Genomic DNA, 15,456 nt, shown 5'->3' with positions numbered 1-15,456 from the left:
CCTTTTTACGGGTCGGCTTTGCGGGGTCTGCTCTTTGCGCCGCTGCATCCCGCATATCATCGGCCCGCAAATATCAAATCCAACACAATTCAACAATCAAAAACAAACCGAATTATTCAAATCAAACATAATACAATAATCATTCGCATTACAAATAATTATTCAAATCACCGTAGCAAACTTAAATAATGCAATACAAAACTTGTCATGAATACAGATACAAATGAATACAAAAATTAGTCACTGTCCAGCCATTTGCCAATGGTGCTCAATGAGATTCTTCTGAAGTTGAAAGTGTGTGTCTGCATTTTCAATCTCCTTGTATGTCTGAAGAAAAGCTCTAATGCGGTTTGGGTCTCTAACTGGTTTGACACGGCAACCCACATTGTCGTAAAAGAATTCTAAGTTCATTCCTCTCTCATCTTCAAGAATCATATTGTGCAGGATAACACAACATTTCATGATGTTCTTCAAGGTTTTCTTATCCCAAAAATGAGCAGGACCATGGACAATGGCAAACCTAGATTGCAAAACACCGAATGCTCTTTCAATGTCTTTTCGGGCTGCCTCTTGCACCCTTGCAAATTCACATTGTTTTTTTTTGTTTTGGGTTCTTTGATGCTCTTGACACATGTGCACCAAGGAGGGTATATACCATCTGCAAGATAGTATCCTTTTGTGTATTCATGCCCATTGATAGTGTAGTTGCAAGCAGGAGCATCACCACTATATCATTGAGAGTGCCTGGCATACCAAAAAAGCAATGCCAAATCCATAAATCCTCGGATGCTACGGCCTCTAGCACAATTGTTGCATCACGAGACTTGCCATAATACATTCCTTGCCAAGCCTTGGGGCAATTTTTCCAATTCCAATGCATACAATCAATGCTACCTAGCATGCCAGGACAACCTCTCCTCTCATTAGATGCCATCAATTTCTTTGTGTCATCTTCATTGGGTGCCCGAAGATACTCAGGACCAAAGACACGAACGATCACTTTTGCAAATCTACGCACAAACTCAATTGTGCTATCTTCACCAATGCGAAGATACTCATCAGCATAGTCAGCCGGAATGCCATATGCAATCATCCGCATAGCTGCGGAGATTTTTTTGATACGCACTAAATCCATTTAAGCTCGCAGCATTCCTTCTTTGAGTAAAATACCGGCAGTTTGCCTCGCAAGCTTGAATAAGTTTCACAAAGAGGGATCGGCGCATTCGGTACCTTCTTCGGAAGAGGTGCGGAGGATATGTAGGATTCTCCGCGAAATAGACTTGCATCAACATCTCGTTCCCAAGGTAGCAATTCCGAGGAATGCATAGACGCCCGACAGTTGATCCTCACCTCCTCTTCTGGTGCTCGTCTTCATGCTCCTTCACGGCAAGCGCCGTGACTAATGTTTGCTGCCGGAAGGTCGCAAGCATGGTCTCAACATCCGAGTCATCCGAATCGGACGAATTGGAGAGCAAGAACTTCTCGCATGGGCTCAACTCCATCTACACGCATACCGGCGCGTCAATCAACTACACAGCTCGCAAAATTCACAAAAGAAGGACTAAACGGTGGCGGGTGATCCCAGGCGGCGACGAGGGGGCGCGCTCGACGGTGGTCAATCCCCGGCGGCGGCGGCGACGAGGGGCGGCTCTTCTCGCCGGATCCGGGGGGTCGGTGCAGCGGCTCCCGCAGATATGGCCGGAATCGCCGGCGGCGAGCGGGCGGAAGCAAGGGCGGGCGGCGGCGGAAGGAGGGGGGAAAGCGCGCGGGGCTGAAATGTCCATCCCGCCAACTGCTTTTCTCCGATGCAGGCCACCGCAGCCACGAGGGGAAACCCGCGTTTTCCTGGGTTGGGGTCGGGATTTTGCCGCGCCCCCTAAAATTTTTTGCGGGCCGGGACGGGATGCGGGGTCTGGTCGGGCAGGTTTTCCTGCCCATACCCGTATTTTGACGGTTATTTTGCGGGTCGGGGGCGGATGCGGGGTCTGATAGAGTTGCTCTAAACATGCCCTAGAAAGCTCTTTGCCCTCTTCAACCCGTAAATAAAATCTGCTCCCTGGAAAAAAATATGCTCCCCGCAAGGCCCATGGTATGGTAAGCCGTCGAGGTGAGAACTGCGTGGTTGCTGAGCAGGGAGGAGGCACCCCTCAAAAAAAAAGCAGGGAGGAGGCCGGATGTCCAGGTAAAGACACATCGGACGCTGATGTGGACTCACGTGGTCTGGAGGACCATTTACGAGTTGACAAGTCAGCGCCAATCTGGCCGGTCCCCGGCTACATGCGGTGCTCTGGTGCGCCTACGAGTCGTAGTTAGTGGAGGCTCCCGTGATCCCCAATTTGCTCGCTCCTGATGGGTCCTTTTGGTTGCAAATGATGGGAAGAACTGGTTAAGTGCGGCTTGCGACACAGATTCACCTTTGCGACTAGAGTTGGTGCTGGTGCCATTCAATAATCGATAGTTTTCACACTTCTTGCCAATGTAAAGGCGCATCACCAGTATTTTTCGTGTAGACCAGAGACCATGTGGAAAAAAAAAATCAACATCCACTGTGCGAATTACGAGTTTCCAGGCCAGTACCATGTGTTCTCCACACATAACCACAAGTTATGTTTGCGTTGTGGCTTGCGAGTTGATCCAAGAGGCGTCTCCTGGATCCTCGCACGTTGGCATACCTCTCTCTCTCTCTCTCTCTCTCTCAGCATGGTGCATCTTATCTTGGCTTCTCTCTCTCTCTCTCTCAGCATGGTGCATCTTATCTTGGCTGCATTTGTCGTGCATCCACGCCATCTTTATTTTGCCACGCTTCGACAGATTGCGACTCCAAATATCTCCGATTAGTATATCCCAGCTGCTGTCATATCGCAGATCGTCTACTCGTGTTCCTGTCACGCAGTCGGCTTCTATATATGCTCATCTCCGCTACCGGCTGCCTGCACACTCCCACTCACGCGGTCACACACGCCCGCTCTCCTCCTGCGCATGCAGAACACCTCTCAGCGTCCCGCTCTACCAGTCATGGCAGCGCGGCCGCACTACGCCAGGAAACTCCTGCTCGTGGCGCCAGCGGCGAGCCCGTCACCTGCACCCTCGGCGCCCGGCATTACTACTCCCATGGCCGAGGCTTGGCCGGCGGCCTCTGCCGACGCCGAGGGCGCGTTCACCTGGCTCAACGACAACGCCGTCCTCGTACTCGCGCTCCTCATCTGCGGCCTGTTCGCCGCGATGGCGCTTCATATCCTCCTCCAGTGCGCGTTCCGCGTTACGGGACGCGCGTGGTACGGTGCCAACGCCAGCGCCAGCGCGGCCCCTCGGGACTCGTCGGAGTCGATGCCGCGCGCGGAAGGGGGCGGCGGGGGCAGGACGCTGGCGCTGGCCCAGGCGCTCCCGTGCCTGGCGTACTCGGCGGGGCTCGAGCTGGCCGGGTCATCGCTGTCGGAGTGTGCCATCTGCCTCGCCGAGTTCATCCGCGGGGAGAAGGTGCGCGTGCTGCCGCGCTGCAACCACGGGTTCCACGCCGCCTGCATCGACCGGTGGCTGGCGGCGCGGCCGACGTGCCCCACGTGCAGGCAGGCGCCGTTCGCCGAGCCCGATGAAAGCGTCCTGGCTGCGGACTGTGCACGACCGGCGCCCGCTATCGCGGTGGTGCGGGTGATTGTAGACGCTGGCGGGAGGCGGCGTGTGGAGATTTAGCTCGCATGACGAAACTAGCGAGCTTGTTAGCGATGTAGTAATGCGTTTCAAATTTGGGGCAGTACGCGCCTGTGATTGAACCGTGAGTAAGACAGTGGTATATCCAGTCCAGCAAGGTTTAAGTTCTGCTGCTCGCATTATTTCTGAATTTAATTCAGTATTCTTGGTGATGCGTTGTTTTCAGTGGGAGAAGATGTTTCCGTCAACTACGAAGCGCCTAGGATGACTTTGTAAATCTCAAAAAGATATGCCGACTCAGTCTCTTGAAAATGCTTACATGAGTAGGATGAAGCGCCTAGGATGAGTTTGTAAATCTAGTCTCTTGAAAATGCTTACATGAGTAGGATGAAGCGCCTAGGATGAGTTTGTAAATCTCAAACGTGCGTTCATAAGATGAGCGTATGTGTATATGTATGAACGCTTCCGTTGGTACCGTGTTCTAGAAAAAATGGGGCAGTATATGGGTGCATTTGGTTGTTCGGCATCTCGGCATCGTTTATACTTGTCTCACTTAGTGCTGGTTACACTAGAGTGCCGCAGCGACAATGATGAACGATGGTCACGGCGTTGTGTCTGACACGGCGAGTACAGAGTCGCGGGCGAGCGATCCCGCGTGCCGAACTTGAGCGACCCGCTCACGCTCTCTGCCACTCACCCGTCAGCCAGCCTGAAAATGCAGTGGACCATGGTGGCTCAAGTATAAATTTAGGGACTATCTATTTGACATTTGACTGTTTTTCAATCCGAAAACAGTCAAATTTCCTGACCAATCAACACAGTACACATTTATTAGCAGTAAAATCACTAAATAGGTCGGATAAACATCCCACCCGGTTCGTCCTGGACAAACAAACCCCCTCCTGATTTAGGGACCACACAGCAAAAACAGTCAAACACCAACTCCCTCATCCATCATCTCTCTTCACCTCTTGCAAGAACAAAAAACTGAAGGAGTTTCCTGCATGTACAAAACAGATAGATCAACATCAGAAAACATCCCAGAAAATCAATAGTGTAAAAAACCAAAAAATTGCAGTGTAAACCCCCATGTAACTAGTCTTTCCTAACAGTTTACACTCTAAATTCCCCATAAATTCCAGTGTAAGCATGTAGACAAATGATGCAATTACATTGTAAGTACACAAATAATTACAGTGTAAATCATAGACATCAGAAAAGATGAACATCAGAAATTACAGTGTCAATTTCCAGTGTAAGTCCTAGAAATTACAGTGTAAATCCCCATGTAAACTAGTCAATTTCCAGTGTAAATCCTAGAATTTTACGGTGTAAATCCCCATGTAAACCCAGTCAATTTCTAGTGTAAAACCCAGAAAATTACAGTGTAAAATTTCCAGTGTAATCCCCATGTGAACTAGTCAAAAATTCCAGTGTAAAATCCCAGAAAATTACAGTGTAAATCCCCATGTGAACTAGTCAAAAATTCCAGTGTAAAATCCCAGAAAATTACAGTGTAAATACCCATGTAAACTAGTCAAAATTCCAATGTAAATCCCAGAAAATTAGCGTGTAAATCCCCATGTAAACTAGTCTTGCACCTAGAAAATTCCAGTGTAAAATTCCCATAAATTCCAAAGTAAAGAAATGATGGAATTACATTGAAAAGTACACTGTAAAATCCCCATAAATTCCAGTGTAAGCATGTAGACAAATGATGTAGTTACAGTGTACATCATAGACATCATAAAAAATCCCCATGTAAATCCAGTGTAAATCTAGTGTAAAATCCTAGAAAATTACAGTGTAAATCCCCGTGTAACTAGTCTTGTACCTAGAAATTTCAAGTGTAGATTTCCCGTAAATTCCAGAGTAAAGAAAATGGTGTAATTACATTGAAAGAACACTTTACAGAGTAAAAAAATGCAGCAAAGACAAATGATGTACTTACAGTGTAAATCACATAGTAAATTAAACTGTAAATGCAGACTTACATTGTAAAAAAAATGAAAATCACATTGTACCTACCTGGAAATTTTCCACTGTAAAACCCCTAGAAATTCCACTGTGAAATTAAACATGTAAAAATCCAGTGCAAAACTAAAGGGTTTTTACACTGTAGTTACCTAGTAAATTGCAGTGCAAAACCCCTAAAAAAATACAGGGACTATCTCCTGCCCCTCTCCCAATAGAAAGAAGTATTTCAAAAAAAAAACTTTCATCTATTACTAAACGTTTTGCTGCTCATGATTATGTTAACACTGACATTCTACTTTCCAAATGTCATAGGAGAGGAGCGTGATGAGCGTAGTAACTGAAAAGGATCTACTAAGATTATCACAGGAAGAACTCATACTAAATGTGCGATGCAATTGCTAGAACTTTGGGAATATATTTAAAATACATAAAAGGGTAAAAAGCTAACAATATTATGATGCAGGAAACATTTTCTTTCACTGTGCTCCTTCACTCCAACTACACAAGGTAAAAATCCCAAAAATCAAAAAAATATCAGGTGTCTAAAAAAAGAACTTATGATGAACCTTGCAGGTATATTCAGGATTCAGGAGAGGTATCTACGAACATTACCGAAACTATCTACGAAAACTCCAGGAGCAAATCAGATGACAGTTTCATCACAACAAGAGATGACAATGTAAGCAAAACAGCAGCTGAATAACTATTACAAGAAAATGCCGAAGGAAAACACACTAACAATCAATAAACTTACTTAGTAGACACTGGAGGCAGAATTGCATCAGGAAATACCAGCAAGCGAAGATGGGGGAGGAGAATCCAATCCCTGGGACACAAACCTGTTCTATAACATGAATCTGCAATAGGTTCACACCACAAAAATTCAGAAAATACAAAACAATGAACATAAATGAAGGGCAGAACATTTTCAGAAGAAAGTAACTGAAAACAAATCCCTAAAAGTTGCAGGACCCTCAAGATGTTGACCCCAGTAAAGCGGCAGCTAAAACAAACTCAAGCGCGGGTCATAGCAATGAAGGAGAAAGAAAAGAACAAGAAGACTCACTTGGACAAGATGGAGACGATGAATTCCTTGATGAACAAATTACACCAACAAATTACACTGTAAATTTGGGACAAATTACACAGTAAACATTGGGTACATTGCAACTGTAAATGCAGGACAAAATACACTGTAAACTTGGTACAAATTACGCTAGGATTACACTGTAAAAATTGGCTAGAATACACTGAAAAGTGCTATACATGAAGGGGGGGGGGGGGGGGCATGTACATAAATCCCCCAACTTCCTTCAGAAAATTACACTGAATGTGTTGGCACAAATTACACTGAAATTAAACTAAAAAAATACATGCTTGCTTGAACTCAAAACATCATACAAAACATCTGAGGTCAATTACACATCAGCATGAGAAAAACCTAACTCTGTATAGGCACAAAAGCAAGCTACACAGCTGCATACAGCAGCAATCATCGGGACATAATAGACCAGAACACAAAAATCCGTGGAATCACGCGCCTACAGGGGGGTCACATCTACACAATCCCCCAAACTACAACAACCCGAGGACAGGAGACATGAAAACAACCACCGCATCTACAACTATATTAGCGGCGCGGGGAGGCGCACAAATCACACACCTCCACCTTTAGCAGGGGGTCAACTATAAAATCATGCATCTATTATGCATCTCCAACTACAAAACAGGTACTCGGGAAGACATACAAATCACGCATCTCCAGCTTCGGCAAGGAGTCAACAAAAATCATGCATCTACAACTACAAGCACGGCACAGACAAATCAGGCATCTCGACCTCCAGCAGGGAGTCAACAACATCATGCGTCTACAACTACAACAGTGCGCGAGACGATAGGGGCACGACGACAGGGACGACATGAACTCACCTAGATTTGGAACCAGACGCAAGCAAAAAGCACACGGGCAGAGAGCGGAAGAGAGCGGGAGAGAGGAGCAACCAACCGCGACACTGGAGATCAAAGAGAAAGGGAAAAGAAATCAAAATCGAGCGGCGAGAATCGCCATGGACGGGGAGAATAGCCTGCTATGCTGCGCCGCTCGAGCTCGCCCTCGAGCTTATCGAAATAGAGCGTCCAGAGTGGGGAAACGGGAAAAGATAGTCTCCCAAATTCAAGCGAGACAAAAACCGAACAGAGACGGGCCAGCGATAACGGGCAGACAGAAAACCGCGCCCGGTAAAAAAAAACGGACCTGGAAACAAACCCGAACAGAAAACAAAACCAGCGCGAATCTCCGTGCAAAAACGGACGGACAACAATTCGAATGATGATGGATTGCAAAACACTCGGCTGTAAGATAGCAAATCCGTAAATTTATATTAGAGCTAGTACAAAGTTGAGACATTTATTTTGGGACTGAGGGAGTACCAAAGAAAAAACCAAGTAGTGACATTTATTTTCGCTTGCGAGTGAAGCACGAAGCGTGAAACGCCTCCCGGGTCGCAGGCGCGTGCGGCTCCGGAGGCCCCCCAAACCCTAAACAAAAGAGGCCCAGATCCACCACCCCGGCCGCTACCGCCGCCGGCGCCGGCGGTGGCGGCCGCGCCCGGCCGTCGAAGGCGGCGGGTGCTGGAGGCACACCCCCCGACGGGCCCCTTCGCGCGGAGTGGACGTCTTCGGGGCTTCCTGGTGGTGTCATGGCCGGCGGCGGGGGCGGCGGGATCCGCGGCAGGGGCAGCTGGATCCGCGGCGGCTGTCGCTGGCGCACGGCGGAGGCACGGCAGAGAGGTGGACTCGGGCCATGAACGTAGCAGAGTGGTGGCAGAGGCTAGGGCGCCGGCTCAGATGGGGGCGATGGCGCGAGCTCCGGGCTTTGGCGGCGGCGGCGCTGCGAGGCCCTGCCAGGAGGGAGTCCATGGCGGGCAGCGGGCGGCTGGCCGCCTCAGGGTGCTGGGCGCGCTAGGTTGCTCCCGGATGCGATGGCGCCGGAGTTGGGGAGGGAGGTGCTGGCCAGATCGGATTTCCCCCAGATTCAATCTGGCCTTGGGGTTGAGTTCGTTGCGCCGCAATCACCTGGAGCAGGTGATGGCCGTCGTGCTGGATTCAGCCCTTGCACGGCATGGTTAGCTGTTGCGGCTCCTCGTCTGGGTGGTTTGTGGCTGTTGGTCGCGTTCTCTCGGCAGTGCGGTCGTGGGAGGACCTTGGCTGCACGGCTTCGATGGCAAGTTGCTGCGTTGACGGTGGTGCGAGACTTCTTGGAGGCGTCGCCGAGTATGTCGCCATCTCCCTCACTCGCTTGGTGTTGGCAATTGTCTCCGGGCGAAAGCCTTGATCCGGTGCTGGGTCGGCACGATGGCGGCGTCTTCAACATCGTCCCTCTGTTGGGTGCATCGTGCTAGGAGACATGGTCTGGTTGTCCCTTGTTGCGCTCCCCCTGTGTTCACCGCTACCCATAATCGCTCACTTCGGCGCTATGCACGATCCTCGCGGTGATTTGAAGATGGCGTCTTCCTCGGGTCAGATCGGGTCCTGCCATCCTCTTGCCATCTCCTAGGCATCAAGGGAGGATGGTGCGTCGACAAGAGATGCTTGATGGAAGTTGCTGCTCTTCGATGGTGACCGTTGTCGGTCGAGACGCGGCAATGTTTTCGATGTTGGGCAGGCTCTTTTGCTTTGTAGTTGTGTGGTCGTTGGTGGCTGTTTTTGACTAGCCGGATGTGGAATTGGTGCTACGCTTGTTGTTCGCAGCAAGTGTTAGTTGTCCTGTAATTGTTTTCTCTTCTTTTATAAAGTTATGGTACCCATTTTGTGTACTCTCAAAAAAAACTAAATAAAAAACCATCACGTGTCAGCTTGAAATGCACTCACACAAGTACCTCAAACGCATGAAAAAACTGCTGGCTAGCAGGTAATACGTATCAATTAGGTAATATAGAAACATGGCAATCGGCTGAAAGCTCATGCCCACAAGGCCACAAAGGCAAATGCACGAGAGGCGCTGTGGCTTAGCCACTTTAATTTCTGTATATATGACTTTTTTGCATACTAAAAAAGCTTAAGCAACATGAGTCTGAAACCAGGTGGCTTGCGATCGAGGGACTCGATATCATCGCCCTTTTAAGTTGGCGACGAAATTTGAAATGCTCAAATTTGCATGAAGCTTAACCAAACCTAAGTTCAGGTGAACAAGGAGCACCTTTCTGCTAAAAAGCACGGACACGCTAGGAATCGTCGAACTTCCCTCCTGATACGCTGGGATACGGGAATACGGCGGGATACGCGAATTTTGAAGTATCCCCGAAATTCGAATTAAAAAAAAGAAAAAACGATTGGGATATGCTGGGATACGTGGGGACACGTTAGGGATACAGCCTGACCCAAAAACACCCCGGCCCAGCCACGGCCCAATATGTAACCCTATTTTGCACGGTCTCCAGCGTGCCATACGAGCTGCTCCCTGCCTCCCAGATCGAACAGAAGGAGCCGCCACCTTCTGGATCGAAGTTGCCACCACCTAGACTCGCCGCCGCCGGTGCCGGCGACTCCTGGATTCGACGGCGACTCCTCCATCTAGCACCAGCAGTAGCAGTCTCTCCTCGCCTCATCGGCTCCTCGCAGCTGTATGTAACCCAGCAGCTTCTCCATTCTTCAACCTCTTCCTCTTTTATTCTTCATATTCAGATTTTGTTCCATTATTAAGGGATTAAGCTACTGGGTCTGGATGCTTGCTAGCTTGTTGTTGTTGCTACCTCTCTGCTTGTGCTGCTGCTGTTTGTTATGCTGTTGCTGCTCGCTTGTGCTGCTTGGGCTGATGCTGCTGCTGCTAGCCTGCTAGTGCTACTGCCTATTTCTGAATTTAACAACTTGTGTTGTTGCACACTTGTTGATAGGTAGCAACTAGCAAGTGGCGTGGCATCTGGGAGTGCCACAGCTGGTAGCCAATCGTCCGTGGGTGAGAGTGAAGGGCGTCTTGGTCCTGGTGCTGTAGATCCAAGGTATCCTCTGTGGGCTTATGTGCAGAAGCTTGTACCAGAAGAAGCAAATGGTGATGGTGCAGTTGTTGCCTCTGGTAGCCGTGGAGGAAACGCCAAGTTCCGCTGCAATTTCTGCAAGAAAGTTTACCCAGGCAGTTATTCAAGAGTGAAGCCTCATCTTCTTCAGATAACAAAGAAAGATGTAGCTACATGTGACAAAATATCACATGCTGCCTTTGAGCAACTTTGCAAGGAAGATAGAGCAGCTGCTCAAGTCCTTCAAAATGGTCTAACCAGGCATACAATTCCTTTACCCCCCTATGATGCATCTGCTCCAACAAGAAAACAAAAGCAAACAGCTATTGCAGAGAGTTTTAATGCTAAAGTCCGGCAGCATGCTGATGCTCATATTGCTAGGATGTTTTACACTGCAGGTGTGCATTCTTTTCTTGTCAAACATGGATAGATTTATCATTTATGTGTTGCTAATTTGTTGAATGTTGAGTTGCTACCTTGGTGGTTTCTGGTTTGTGTTTGTGTATATTGTAGGGCTTCCATTCAATCTTGCAAGGAACCCTGACTTTAGGGCAGCCATGACCTTCATTGCAAACAGCAGCTTGGGTGGGTATGTGCCTCCAGGATATAATTCATTGAGGACAACTCTTCTTGATCAAGAGAAGAAGCATATTCAGAGGAGCCTAGAGCCTATTAAATCAACATGGCCTTACACAAGAGTGACCATTGCGACGAGTGGGTGGTCTGATCCTCAAAGGCGGCCCATTCTAAACTTCATGGCTATGACAGAAGGTGGTCCAATGTTCCTAAAAGCAATTGACACCGAGGGAGAGGTAAAATCTTTGTACCTACATAATTTACTTTGTCTTTTGTTCCTTTTAGTTGCATATATTGCTTGCTGGCTTGTCTTCATTGCTAGATTAAAACCAAGGAATACATCTTTGAGAAGCTAAAGGAAGTGATTGAGGAAGTTGGAGTTGAGTGTGTGGTTCAAGTGGTGACCGACAATGCTGCAAACTGCAAAGCTGCTGGGTTGATGATTGAAGCATAGTACAAGAACATATTCTGGACTCCTTGAATAGTGCACACTCTCAATCTTGCATTGAATAACATATGTGATCCGAAGAACAATGAGGGAGACAATTTCCATCTTTGGTTCATCAAAGAGGTGGCTGAGGAAGTTTCTTTTATCAAGAACTTTGTCCTGACTCATAGCATGAGGTTGTCTATGTTCAACGAGTTCAGCAAGCTCAAATTTCTTCAAATTGCAGAAACTAGATTCGCAATTGTCGTGATCATGCTCAAGAGGCTTCTATTGATAAAGGATGCACTTCTTCAAATGGTTGTTCATCCTAGTTGGGCTGCTTATAGGGAGGATGATACAGCTAAAGCTCAAAGGGTTAAGGAGCTTGTTCTCAATGATATTTGATGGGACAGAATTGAATACGTCGTTTCTTTCACCGGGCCTATTTATGCAATGATAAGGTTGGCTGACACGGACAAGCCATGTCTCCATTTGATCTATGAAATGTGGGATTCCATGATAGAGAAGGTAAATGATTAGTTGCTTCAAGCCTTCAAGCATCTTTCAACTCATTACTCATTAGCATGCCGTTTTCATTTGTGGAGCATGCTGATTTTATTTGTTGCTTCTTTCATAGGTCAAAATGCCCATCTATAGGTTTGAAGGAAAGGAGGAAGGTGACGAGTGTATCTTGTATGACATTATTAAAGAGATCCTTATTTCCCGATGGACCAAGAGCAATACCCCTTTACATTGTCTTGCCCACTCACTAAACCTAAGGTATAATCTTAATCTTCATTGTTTTTCATTCAATTTTTTAACTTGAGCATGCTTGCTGATTTTATTTACTTCATATTATAGGTACTATAGTCCAGCTTGGATTAATGAAGTCCCTGGCCGTATCAGCCCCAATGATGACCATGAAGTTACAGAAATGAGAAACAAGTGCTTTCAGAAGTTCTATCCAGATCAATAGGATTTCAAAACCATCAAGAAGGAACTTGCTGATTTTTCCCTTTTCTTGAATGCCTTTGAAAATCCAGATTCTATTGAAGATAGAGCTGATTTTGAACCTAAACAATGGTGGGGCACTCATGGAGTCAGCACAAGGCTACTAAAAAATTGTCATTGAAGGTACTTGGGCAGCCTGCATCTTCCTCTTGCTGTGAAAGGAATTGGAGCACATATGGTTTCATCCGTAGTTCTGGAAGAAACAAGCTAACACCTCCTAGAGCTTCCGATTTGGTGCACACACACAACAACCATCGCCTTCTTTCAAGGAATTCTCAAGCATATAAAACTGGGCCAAGCCGAATGTGGGATGTTGGGGGTGATGGAGTTGAGTCTTTTTCTAGTGTTGGCATCCTTGAAGTTGTAGATCTTTCACTTGATGAACCAGAATTGGAGGAGGAAATCATTGGTTCTCTCACTTGAGTCTACTGCCATTCGCTCCTTCAGCCATGAGAGAATGAGACTATCAGTCATTCTCTCCATTTATGTTTGTAGTTTTTATGCAACCGACTTAAGAACTACCTATTTGCCATTTGAACTTTATGTGTATGAGACTATGTGGCCATCTGAGCCTTGCTATTTGTCATGTTCTTAAAATATGGTGTTGAGACTGCCAAACCATTCTGCAATTGGGAGCCGAATGGCATTGCAAATTGGGTAAGCAAAGCAAACATCTTTTTTACTGTTTTCCATGTGTTCTTATTGTGGGACAGAATACATCTTCTACTCTTCTAATCTTCTTTACAATTTGTGTTTGATGTGCTTTGCAAGATGCAACTTGCAATGAGATGGGGGGACGAGGATCGATCAAGCACTTGATAAAAGAGACACCAAATGGGGCGGTACTCTAGTCTATTCTTTATTTTGATCTATTTCTCTTTAATTTTCTGTCTTAACTCTATATTACATGGCATATTTTTATTTTATTTTATATATACTCGCTGTATCCCAGAACGGTTGTTTTTGGAAAATGTCGTATCCCGTATCCCCGTATCCGTATCCCCGTCTTTCCGTCCCCATGTCCGTGCTTTTTAGCCTTTCTGTTTTTCAGATGTTCTGTTTAGGAGATTGGAAAAAAGTAGTTCAGGATGGCCCATTAGCGACGCCAACGAAGCAAGCGGGAGCATTGTAGCGGGCTGAAGTACTTAGAAAACTATCACTGTGGGACGGTTGTAGTACCGGCCGCTTAAAAATTGAGAACAAAAATTGATATTAGTGGAAAACAATTAAATTTCCAAACTTTCTTTTGAAATTGTTAAAACAAAGTATGACCTAGATCATTTTTTCAAAATTCTGGAAAAATAAGGCATTTTTAACTTGTAAATAAACTTTTTAAGTGGAATATCTTTTGAAATTAAAAATAATATTTGCAAACACAAACATTTTTTTAAAACCCAAACATTCTTTTTAGCAAGGGAACTTTTCTGAAAAATTAAAAAGAAACAAAAGAAAACCATTCATAAGAAACATAAAAAACCAAAGAAAAAAACGAGCTGGAACCTATCGGAAGGTTCCCAAAAACAGGAAAGCCGGAAAAGTAAAGGCTCTCGCCCACTCGCTCTATGCAATACGGCAGTCAAAATCACCAATTAAGGGTTTCCCCAAGAAAACTAATTAAGGGGTATCCTTGCAAAGTTTAATCCCATCTTCCCACAAGTGGCCCCACTTGTCGCAACCTCAGAGTTTTCCTATTTTCCGAAGATTTGTTTAATCAAAATGTTTTATCTCTTAAATCGTACGTTCAAATCCACAAATGTTTTCACCGTTGGATTCTCGCGTCGAGATCTTTGAAACTTTCATGTTAATAGATTTCGACGAAGAAAATCATGAAAACCCCGAAAAAATAGGAAAAAACCCGAGCTAGAAGCACGTTCTTTTACTTGTTTCCATTTTCAGAGGACGATTATGCATCTCATAGAATCAAATCCATGCCTCCATGAGAAGAAAATCTATGCCTCTCATGAAAGAAACAAAACGATATTTTCCCATTCCAAGAGGTGTAGTGCCTCTTGTGGAAGCAAACTTATTGTTGGGAACTACGATAGGGTGCGTCGACTACAAATTAAAAAAATTCTATGCGCAAATCAACCAGGGACATGCTACGGAGGATGGATCATGGATCGTTGCCACTAGACGTGTAGTGCTGTGCAGCTGAAGAAGAGTTGGGGCAGCTCCCGCGGGGTTCGTCTCCTCCTCGTCCGATCGCCCTCGAACAACCGTTCGTCGGATCCCACATACATGTTCGTCGGAGAGGCGCAAGTGCACCGCCTCTAACGGTATCCACGCATGCAGGAGGAACATCGTGAGGCGAGCTGCTAGGTCCTATCACACCGTCGAAGGCGAGTGGAGGTGGCTAGTTGCAACACATGCAAAGCCCTAGTGACGGCGCTGAAGCATTAATTGAATGAGTTTGCCACACCTCCACTATATGTAAGAATCCGTCGTGGGCTCAACACTTGGGCCTCTCACGGGTCCTAAAGGCCACATTCTGTTTGGCCTGGATCTGAGTGTTAGTAGGATCATATCTGACTCGTGGAGTCGGATCTAGCCTCACATATTCCTTCCCTTAAGCACGCGACCCCTCGGGTTCAAGTCAGCTTGGTCTCATGGATCACCTTCGACCTGCTCGGTCGGTAGCAGCCTCTACTGAGGCGTGCCAACCACCAAGTAGTCAATGAAGCCGGCTGGCGAACCTGTACAATATGTCACACTTCACAAACCGGATTATCTCATAATCCTTGTCGCTTAGCCATGCTTATCTTGGTAGGATCACACGAGGGTCCCAAAGTATATCTCTCCTGATCA

At 46.5% G+C, this 15,456-nt stretch overlaps 1 long non-coding RNA gene across 2 annotated transcripts; it reads right to left on the bottom strand.

The window, feature by feature from the left end:
• Positions 1 to 4,383: 4,383 nt before the first annotated feature.
• LOC123134902 (uncharacterized) lies at positions 4,384 to 7,824 on the bottom strand. 2 transcript variants are annotated; one of them, XR_006465763.1, is made up of 4 exons: positions 7,631 to 7,824; positions 6,692 to 6,748; positions 6,380 to 6,482; positions 4,384 to 4,648 (listed from the first exon to the last, which is right to left on the bottom strand). It is a non-coding gene; the product is annotated as an uncharacterized lncRNA (long non-coding RNA). The 2 variants fall into 2 exon arrangements; XR_006465765.1 differs by having other exon boundaries at positions 7,555 to 7,810.
• Between the last annotated feature and the right edge of the window lie 7,632 nt (positions 7,825 to 15,456).

The sequence above is a fragment of the Triticum aestivum genome, chromosome 1B (assembly GCF_018294505.1).
Source record: "Triticum aestivum cultivar Chinese Spring chromosome 1B, IWGSC CS RefSeq v2.1, whole genome shotgun sequence".
In the NCBI taxonomy this organism is placed as follows: Eukaryota; Viridiplantae; Streptophyta; class Magnoliopsida; order Poales; family Poaceae; genus Triticum; species Triticum aestivum.
Note: the sequence above shows the minus strand (reverse complement) of the source record. Positions and strands in the feature narration are given on the sequence as shown.